Source organism: Megalopta genalis, chromosome 10 (genome assembly GCF_051020955.1).
Source record: "Megalopta genalis isolate 19385.01 chromosome 10, iyMegGena1_principal, whole genome shotgun sequence".
In the NCBI taxonomy this organism is placed as follows: domain Eukaryota; kingdom Metazoa; phylum Arthropoda; class Insecta; order Hymenoptera; family Halictidae; genus Megalopta; species Megalopta genalis.
The window spans coordinates 18,041,770-18,052,475 of record NC_135022.1 but is presented as its reverse complement, the minus strand read 5'-3'; positions in this window follow the sequence as shown (position 1 = coordinate 18,052,475).

Genomic DNA, 10,706 nt, shown 5'->3' with positions numbered 1-10,706 from the left:
ACAGGAAAAGTCTCCCGCTTTCTCTCTTCCTCTCTCTCTCTCTATCTACGTCTCTCTCTCTCTCGCTCTCTCTATGTCTCTCTTTTTCTCTTTGCGAGCCCCGGATACGACCACGGCTCCATATTGGTCACGCCTGGACGAAACGTGTGCGTGGAACCGCGTACGTGTAACCACGTACCTGCGCCAGGAGAATTGCCAATATTGGACGAGCCTCGCCGCGTTTATTATCGCGAAAGCGAAGCCGAAAGTAGTCCTTGATATATTGCCGGCGTTCCCGGTGTCGTAGCTCTACGATTCAGACATTTAATCGCAGCTAGAGTGCCGGATCGCTGACCCACGGCCACGATTTTCTATCTGCCCGCGGTCACCCATCCTTATTGTTTTTGCGGCCGCGTAATCGACGCCCGAGAGATTACGAGTAAATTAGCTTGTTGCTAGCCGGATTTGCTTTCAATGCGATTCCTGATTTCGCCACATTTGTTCGCCCACCGTTTGATTACGATCGATTTTGTAATTCGATCACTCAATTTGACGATTCGCCCCTTTGATTACGCTGGATTTTGTGATCCGCTCTTCCACTTCTTGATTACGTTCATTTGTGCAACACGACGCCACGCTGAATACGGATTGTTGATTACGATTTACAATTTTCCGAGTGGATATTTTACGCGAATATGTTGTTACCAAAGAGCGGATAGAATGAAATCGGTATTCTTCAGTTTCACGGTGTAAATAAACTGTCAGCGTGCGCGACCGTTGTTGCACTCTCGAGAACAACGCCGCGTGTTTCGTGCACGCGGGAGAACGTTTAGAAAAATTTCGGTTTCAAAAAAGAGCACCGGCTCGTCGACCAGCAACAATGAAGAATCGCGTTTCATTGCCGTCAAAATATATTCTTCGGAAACCATTGTTCGTTGATAAAATCGATACGCTTCTACGCCGTGCCGAGAACATGTTCTATTCTCCGTTGAAACAAAGATATTTGGATAATTGCAACTTGGAAAAAGAAACGTTTTGTTCGATGGCCACAATGAAGAAGCATGTTCCATTGTCATCGGGAAAGGTTTTCGATATTCACCGCATGAATATTCAACAACGAGACGGTATTCAGACATTGTACGCTGCATTTTACGTAGATAAATGGAATAGATAAATTTTTAAAACAGTCATTAGTGGCAGTAAAATGTTCTTTACAGAAATCATTCGCTCGTCGAGGATTCGGACAATCGATTCGCTTTGATGTACATTCAAGAGGCAGACTAAATTATCCATGGAAATGCATAATCGATAATAAGGCAATAAAAAAAGAATTGTATTATTAATCGGGAGTAATAAGGAATTTAATTTCACTATTACCGAAATACAATTCTTTTCAGGCCTCGTTCGTCAAAAGTATAAAATTCTGATATACATAGACACGTTTCTGTTACTTTTGTTCCAACAATTACACTTGAAGACGTTAATTGTTTCAACCTAAGAAGTCTTGGCCAGTAACAACGAAAGTTCTAATTTCAGCGACATCGAACAATCCTCTCCGAAATTCAGTATTTCACAGCGTTGCACAAAATCGATTCGTTGACAATCAGACGCACTTCTAGCACCACTTCCCGCTAGAACGGCATTCTAAAAAGCAGCGATTTCAAAAAAGCTGCTGTCAACCGGCGACGGCAGAGGGAAGAAGCCAGTTCCTCTCGCCGAAAAATCCATTTCAAAATCCATCGCTCGTCAAGAACAGGTAAAATCGATTCGATCGTTAACCAAGCTCGGTGGCGGACGCTCCAGCGCTGCTACATCGAAAGGAGCGTGTAAAAGCGAGCGAGTGGATTTTTTTTTAAAGCGTCGCTGATATTTCAGCGGGACGAACGTTTTACTACCGGCATCGGCAGCCTCGGAACTGGAACAGGAACGAGACCAAGAACGGGAATATCAGGATAGAAAGACTTTCTGACCTGGCGGGGCGTTCCGCGCGATGGCAGCGAGTTGCCGCCGCCAGAGAAGCGAATGTGGGAGGTGTGCTGCAAAAAAGAGTGCATTCTGAAATACCACGGCTGCCTTTCTGGAATTTTTATTATTGGTTCGTACCTTTGTTACCGCGATCTACACCCGCAAGGACGAGGAGCAGAGGGGCGCGGAAGGGGAAGAGGAAGCGCGCGCCACAGCCACTGCGACGGAAGTACGATTTCCAGCCGTGTATTCCGTGCTTCGCTCTGTTGTTCTTCCAGTTTTTTATTTTTGTTGTGTTTCGTTTCGTTCCCTTGTTGCTGTACTTCTTTTATTTTTTCGGCGGGTTCTCCCCCTCCCTTCCGCTCTGCCAAACGTATCGGCGATCGATAAATTTAATAAAAGTTTACAGTAAATCGAGTCAAAGGTAGCCTCTGAATGTTCTTTCATCTGCAAACCTCGGTTTGACATTGCATGCTGACGCGCACGCGGCACACCATGCGTGTGTGGACCGTCACGCGAAAATACGTTTTTAAAAGGTCCCAGCGAAAATTTCGTTAGCGGCGAATTGATTTTTATTCGGTGTAAGTAGCGGCTCGCGCTCGAAACATTTCACGCGGATTTGTTTACACGATTTACCGGCGGCTAATGAAATGTGTTCCCCGGCGCGAATCTGGTTTCTCATTTTCGCGTTTGACAGCGACCCACCGTCCGGAGGAAATGCGCCGCTTGATTTGTTTTCGCCCGGCATTGTGCGGGGCAACATGCCCTCGACGAACACCCGGCCTGCGTTGCCTGTTCGAAAAGTAACGAGATCCCGTACCATTTTTTATTAACAACTGAATTAACCATCGACACGCTCTTCGCGTCGGAACCGGTCCTTTGGAAGTCCGCGCGCTGTTGGGAGCATTGTTCTCGTCGTTGGTTGCGATGTCGGATATGTTCGGCTGGAACAACCTTTAGTTCGTTTGTTACAACGATGTTGATTTTGCAGCGCGCGCGCTCAAAAAAACTTGTGTTTTCGAAACATCGAAGGATCGCGCTGCCGAGCACGACTGTTCGAGTATCCTTTTTCGGAGAAAAATTCGTAGGTAGCGGTGTGACAGTCGGCTGTCAAAATATCGGCACGATTCGATCAAGTTTCATTTCTGGCGTCGTACAGATTATTAGACAGTATCTGTAAGTAACTCGCAAATTACTGTAAATGACTTATGAATGACTCGGTCTAGTCACATTTCTGTCTGTTATTTACGTGTTAAAACCTCCGGAAGATTTTTACTTTCTCTGTGTTTCTGTGACTGGAAAGCGTTTAAGTATATTATCAGGAGTTAATAGCATTTTTGGTTCAATTTCGCCGTTCTCTATTCAATTTTTAGAGAACAAGTGAAAATGCAAAAGCTTTTTGCGTACAAACGATTGCTTATTTACGTCGATTGCGACAAAACTTCTGATATCCCGATTTTAATTCAGCATTCATAACTGAAAAGTTATCCAGCTGAAAGATTAGCACTAAACCTATCATGGCGGACAAAATGACGGGTTTCGCATTTTGTATGTCAAAATGATTGGTCTTGTAGAGATACTTTCGTATCGAATAATTGGACAAATTTGTTCAATCAAATGTATATTATAATAAAAATAACAAGAAGGTGAAATAAATTCTGTATTGTTGTTCTTGTAAAGCATCACGCGTGAGCTACTTTTAGCGCTCGGTAATAGCGCGAATCACTGTCAATCAAACACGTCGTCACTATCGAATTGAATTGTTCGCCGACCACCCTCTAAGAACGCATTCATTCGTTGCCAGCGATCAATCCGCGTGCCGTCCCATTAATTTTTGTACACAGCCGGCGTTTCTCGCGAGGCCGATGATTAATTCATCCGGGTCTCGATTTCATTCGGGCGAGCCGATGGTTTCCGAACGATTCATTCGTACAATTTGCGCGAAGCAGGCACGCAAATTCCGTGTTTCGCCGGAGCCGCGGGGGATCGCTGTGGAAACTCGGTCCGCGGAACGATAAATAACGAATAACATAATTTTGCCGGCGTTATCGCGAGCGGTTCCCGAGCAATTCCTTGAACTTGACCGCGCAATGTTAGCCTCCGGAGCGGCGAGCCGCGATTAGCTCCCCGAGCCGGTCAGCAACAGGTTCTGCGATCGGTATTTGCCAAATAAATATCTCTCCGCGGGAGAGCCTGAGACAGTTTACAGCGCGTTATTAATATTTCGAATGCTTGCCGGTGCCCCGGTGTAATGCGAAATCTGCCGGGAATCCTATTTATGCAAATCATTTGTCAAATTAATGAGACGGGCCACGCGCGATCGGCCCTGCGTGGCGAACCTTTCAATTAACTTACGAGCTTTAATCAGCGGCCATTGTTACGCGGTTTTACAATGAGCCGTATACGTATCGTGTTCCGTATCCTATAAATTAAAGTTATTGCCTCGCCGTGGTGCGCCGGGTCTTTGAATAATTCCCGCCACAGAGATTGCATTCTGCATCGTTACAGCGCCGCGAGGATGGCTGAGGAAGCGAGGTGATCTCGCAGGCGTCAATATTTCCGCGATACGACGTAGTTTTTTTTCCCGACGGAAAACTAGCTGGCGAATTTGCTGCTGGGAAATTTTGAAAAAATACTCGAGAGCGATGCACGCATGTATATCGTAAATTAATGTTTTTGTAGAAATTGCTTGTCTTGTGAATTACACCGAAGAAATTTTATTTTGCAACAATATCCGCGGTCTAACAATGCGTCTTTAAAAAGCAATGAAATCTACATAAATATATTGTTTAATTTGCGCTTCAATGTTTAATTACCAAAACTTCATTTGATCACGAGGAAATTAAATTTTGTTTAATTGGTCTCGATTGCATCGAAGCGCAATTAAATAATAATTATGTATATTTCACTGTTGTTCAAAGACACATTATTAGACTACGGATATTGTGCAAAGTGAAATTTCTTCGGTGCAATTCACAAGTGCTGCAGTCAAACAGAAGTTTACTTCCTCTCACAGAAATTCCAACCCCTTGCCTTATGATTTATTTGCAGGCTATTCTCGCTGCAGTCGCTTTGTTGCGGACAATTTCCAAGCTGAGAAAGAAATTAGACGTTCATCGTCGGCGCGTGCTTCTGACAAAAGTTCGATGCTCGAGAAATAATATTTCTCTATAATCGATTTCATGAAAGAGTTTTTGATGGAAGAAATAATGCCTGAGATCTGCAGCCAAATTTATTTCGGTACGAGTCTGGTATCTGTCAATGGTTCCAAGCACATCTACGCTCGTGCGACGTTATAGCGTGCGATGTAGTAAATCACTATGTACTATGTATGAAATGCTAACGCAGATCTACAGTCGCGGATGCGCCGAGGACGGGCATAAAAGAGAAAGATGTGCATCTAGATCTCTCAAAACATTTTCATAGACGTTACATCTTGAATATCAAAACGTCGCCTCGCAGTCCTGCAAACTGGCTATACCGGCTTTATTGTGTTTCCGTTGAAAATCATAAATTGCACCGTTATTTTAACAGTGTACACTTTGATCTTGAAAAATATTTCCGCGAATGTTACGTCGTCGAATATCTAAATATCATATCAGCGATTTTATCAGCGATGCACACTTCGGTCACTAAACTTTATTTGACGAAAATCCTCTATCTGCATCGATTGATGTTACAAAATATTCATGGACACGTCAGGTATATGTATCTCGAGTACGAAAATAATGTTCTACGAACGAGAGTTTCACAATTTCGAACGTGAACTTTGTCAACGGTGCTTACGTCATTCGACCCTTTAGCGGTCCGCGCACCGCACAGGCACACTAAATTAACAAAGAATAGTTTGAAACTGCACGAACCTTATTAATTTCGAAACTGAGTTCCATTTTCCATGCATACACAAGAGCTTCTACCACGAGCTTAAAAGTTGATTAACAGTTCTGGAGTGGCACATATTGAAAATATTCGCGCGTTAAATGGTCTCAACGACCATAGTGCCGAGGAAACCGTTGAAAATCAAGGTTCTCGCAGCGAGCGAGCAATAAAGAAGAGATCCCGGACGAACAAAAGGATCGCAGGAACCGGTCCGATTTCGCATTCGACGCTCGGCGTGGTAACGGGTTAATGCGATCGATGTATCGTCGGCTCGATACGCGGCGGGTATCGCAAAAGATCGGTTGCACGGCAGCGCAGCTCGGCGTGTCGCCGAGGATATTTTTCCGCGAGTATCGCTGGCCTGTGTTGTCGCCGTGGCGCGATGGAAAAATCGTGTTACCGCGTGTACAGCCGAGGAATTTACATGAGGTGGCAAATAAAACGAAATTGTGTAGCACACTTAAAAAGGTAAACACGTTTTACGAGGTAGATGGGCTCTCGCGGCCGCGCCAGCTCTTTCTTACGCGAAATACGGGGATGAATAAACAACGATATGCATACAATGCGCAGGACGCCGAAAGCACGAAGCTGCTTCTTCTTCGCGGCGCGGCCCCATCGGCGCGGGCCGACCTGATAACAAAAGAGAGACGGCCGGAAATAACGTCGCGAATTAAACGGGAATTTGAAATTTAAACCAGTCGCGCGGCACTTACATCGCCGCGCGCGACATCGGAGCTTCCGGACGACCCGGAAAATCGAGACCCGGTTATTTCCAGCGTGTCGCGTGACCCTGCGAACAGATTACTCGCATAATTACGGCGACACATCGTTACAATGGGCGCCGAATGTAAGTGGACACCTTTTAAAACGGTATAATCTTAAAACTGGACTAAATGACTTTTTTAACACGTTCCGTGCCACGTGTACCATCGATGGTACACGCTTGCATGTTTACTTAGTGAACTGAACAAATTGTTTACAAGAAATTTAGAACCGAAGAATCAATTTCCACCGCAAGAATGGGCGTTGATAAGTTTTTGTTACGTTGTTATGTGTACGAGAATTAATAATTGCACGTAATACATCAAGTTTTAGTAAAATATCAAAGTGTGAAGATTCGAGTAAAAAAAGCTCGGCACGGAACGTGTTAAATGACAGAAGGGCTAGACTACTAGACAGTGACTAAGATATCTTTTTCCAATTTTGCTATTTCTTGAAAAGACAAAAAAGAATATCGAAACGTATGTTTATCAACTTTTACTTATTCTTCGATACCTTAGTCGATTTCCACCAAATTTTCGGTACGCGTGTAAATTATCGAGAGCTAGAAAACGTATCTTTTAAACTTTCGTTTCAGGCTCAGACAAGTTCAATAATTACGAATGTGGACTTAACCCTCTAAGTAGTCAGCGAAATTAAAAAATCTGGGCTAAAATTGCCTATCGTCTTTTCTTTCTGGTATTAAATGGTTTGCTAAGTAACGCGAGTTTTTGATTTAATGGAAAGCGAAGAAATAGGCAAGATAAAATGGCGAACGGAATATTTAATTTGGACACGATTAACTATTTAATGAATATTATTAGGAACATAACTGTCTTCGGTCTAAAACTGGTTCTCGCTGTTTAAATTACGATGGACCCAACGATAAATGTCTCCCCTTTATAAAGACTGCAGCAACATTGCTTGTCGCCATCCATTCAAGCTACAAAACTACACAAGAAACTGAAATTGCTGGTCAAAAATTGAGGTCCGAGGAGAACCGAGCGACTTCCAAGAGACGTTAACACGTGTCGAACGGTTAGACGAGTTTATTTGCTCGGTGTAGAAAGGATCGAACGACTTCTCGGACCGCGGACCGGGTCCAGGCGAGCCACTCGAGGGCAAAGTTTTCGGGAACCGACTCGGCGCGGCGGCGTCGCGTCGAAACTGATTCCGCAGGATCGAGGAGCCGAACGCCCGACTTGGAGAATTAGTCCTGACCGTAGCCGAGCCAGGGCCAACAAGTGGTTGTGTCTAGTTAACTTGCGGAGTCGTTGCTGGAGACAGTTCCGAAAGACACGCTGTCACTGGGGCAGCTCCGAGGGACGGGGACAACTGCGTTCCGCAGCCGGGATTTAGGGTACATATTGATCCGTGGCGCGGCACCAGATCCGCGGAAGGATCTGCCAGAGAGTCCGGCCGACTTTGGCCAGCGAGACAGGAACGTGTACCGCAACATAAATCTTTCATCCTGATGGAGTTTACGAATTGTAATATCAATATCTCCTCTCACCTGTTGCGGTTCGGTCGGCGCAGGCTTAGCCTGATTATTTCCACCGGTGATTTTTATTGTCTAAGATCTTTGATCTTTGGGCTTGTCGTTTGGATCACCGGTAGCACATTTCTCTCGGTACGACGACATTTCTCCATCAGAGTATGTACTCTGTAAAATGTGAACTGCACTGAAAGTACAAGGAGGTGTCATCAAAGGGAATTGTTTCAAGATGGGCGGAGCATAAGACGCTTAATCCCTTGCACTTTAATTTCGTTCACAGGTACGACGATTAACACTTGTCTGTCACTAATAAATTCCTGTGTGAGAAAGATAATTTATTAACGTATGCCAATCTTTATACAGGGTGTCCCAAAAATGCCTCGCAATCCGAAAGTGGCGGGTTCCTCAGGTCATTTGAAGCAACTTTTTTCTTCAGAAAAATTTTCTCCGAGGCACCGTTAACGAGTTATTAACGAAAAACAGTGACCAATGGCGAGGCGACCGAGCCAATGAGCGGAATTAGGCTTCGTGCGCTGGTTGGCTGGACCGTCTCGCGTCAGCCGTACTCGATTCTTATTGGTTACTGTTTTTCGTTAATAACTCGTTAACGGTGTCTCGGAGAACATTTTTGTAAAGCAAGAAGTTGTTTCAAATGATTCGAGGAACCCGCCATTTCCGGGTGAAATCCAATGTGAGACATTTTTGAGACACCCTGTAGATAACATCAAGTAGATCATGTTCCAAATCTTCGTAACGAGTCTGACAGAATAATAAAAGACAAGGTGTTAAGAGATCGTTTATTCGAGGGATATGTAGATTACAGGTGCTATATTACACAGATATTATTACAGATGCTGAGTATAAACGGTGAGAAAGTGGTGACTTGTTTGATAGATAAATAAACATTATTATTTACTCAATAATTCCTTGATTGAATATAGAAGCATGTTTGACTGAATTCTGCACGATTAATGATGAATACTTGATTGACACGAGACAAATCTCGTGCACAACGTAGCAGGGGACACTTTGACATGTTTTAAAATGTTAGAAATTTGCTGTACCATATAAATAATTGCTATGCAAAGTAAAAGTCGCGGAAAATCGTTGAGGAGTCGTTTGGGCCGACTCGGTGGACCAGTCCTCGAGCATAGTGTCAGTGGAAGAGTCTTTTAGCGTGGGCGACATCAGAAATACGGTGAAACAGGAGAGAGAGAGAGAGAGAGAGAGAGAGAGAGAGAGAGAGGGAGGCTTCCCTTTGTGTTGCGCAAACAGAATACGCGCGCGCGCCAGGGCAAACGTAAATCTTCAGCGTTTGCTGTTATTACGAGCGCGTTTTGAAGTGAGAACGCCAGTTTTCGGTAGCCGGGCGCGGTCCCGCTCGGCGTCGAGGGGGCCGCGGGTGAAAGGAATTTGAACAAGCTCTAATTACCAAGCACTATAATTTTCCGTTGAAAGTAGCGGACCGAAAAATATGCTTCATATTTCGCTTTGCCGCCTCGCCGCTCGGTCTGCATTAACCCGCGCGGACGTGAACGCGCATAATTCTCTCAAAATGTGGCGCACACAAGTTGCTCTGTCTCCCGGCGGCAGAGAAAGGGTCAGGAAGGAAGCAGATAATTTTGAATGAATTGAAGCCGCCGCGCAACGAGCGCTCTCTCGCTCTCTCTCTCTCTCTCTCTCTCTCTCTTCGCCGCGCTCCGCGCCGCTCCGTCCCGGAGTGTGTCGCGCGACCCACCAACACAGATACCGTCGGCGAAAATTATGAATGCGGACGGCAAAATATGTAGATGAAACAACGAAAAAGACAACGCAACTTCGCCGTGTCGTGTCGCGGCCGCGCCCGGTCCGCGCCTCGTTCCGTCGCGCCTGTGTCGCGCCGCATATTATTCGGCCGGCCACTTTCTAGACCAAGCCCGAGGGGGGTTACTGATCGATCGCGGGGCCGATCCACGACGGCCTCTGCGAGAAACGTGAAAACACAATGCGTAAAAGTGTCCCCTTCGTACGGAACGACACGCTCGCGTCGTCGCCGCGTGTCAACAGTAATTAACATTCGACCGGCAAGGTGGAGTGCCGGCTGGAACCGGATCACGATCGTCGCCGGTGTATCAATAAACCGAATAATACAAGACAAGAGCCGACACTCGGCCCTGTCGAGCCATCCACCTGGAAACACGTCACATCGGAGCCGCGTCAGAACTCAAACCTCCGACGAAAAAATTCGTTTCCGAGATCCGTGTTCCCGTGTCGCGGCGACACACCGCTTGCCGCAACCATACGCGCTCATCACACTCCGATACCCGAAGCTAACACGATCTACCTGTTCTCTTCCTTTAGGCTCTAGGGTTACACTTTCTTGCTTCGTGGAATTTCGACGGTGTCCCGTGTCCGGCAGATCGTCCAAAGATTCTGTATAATCAACGCGAAGCAGAAGTGACGATAATAACGTTCGCCGGTGTAAACGGACGTCTTTCTAGCGTTTCATATTTTATTGTTCGAAGAAACGACGGCGGCATTGCGTTTTCGTGGTAGTTCGAAGATATAATCGATGACTTAAAGCTCGAGCGTTATATCGTGTACGTCGATTTAAAACGTCCGGTCTCGCCGACTTTATGTTTCGAGCGTC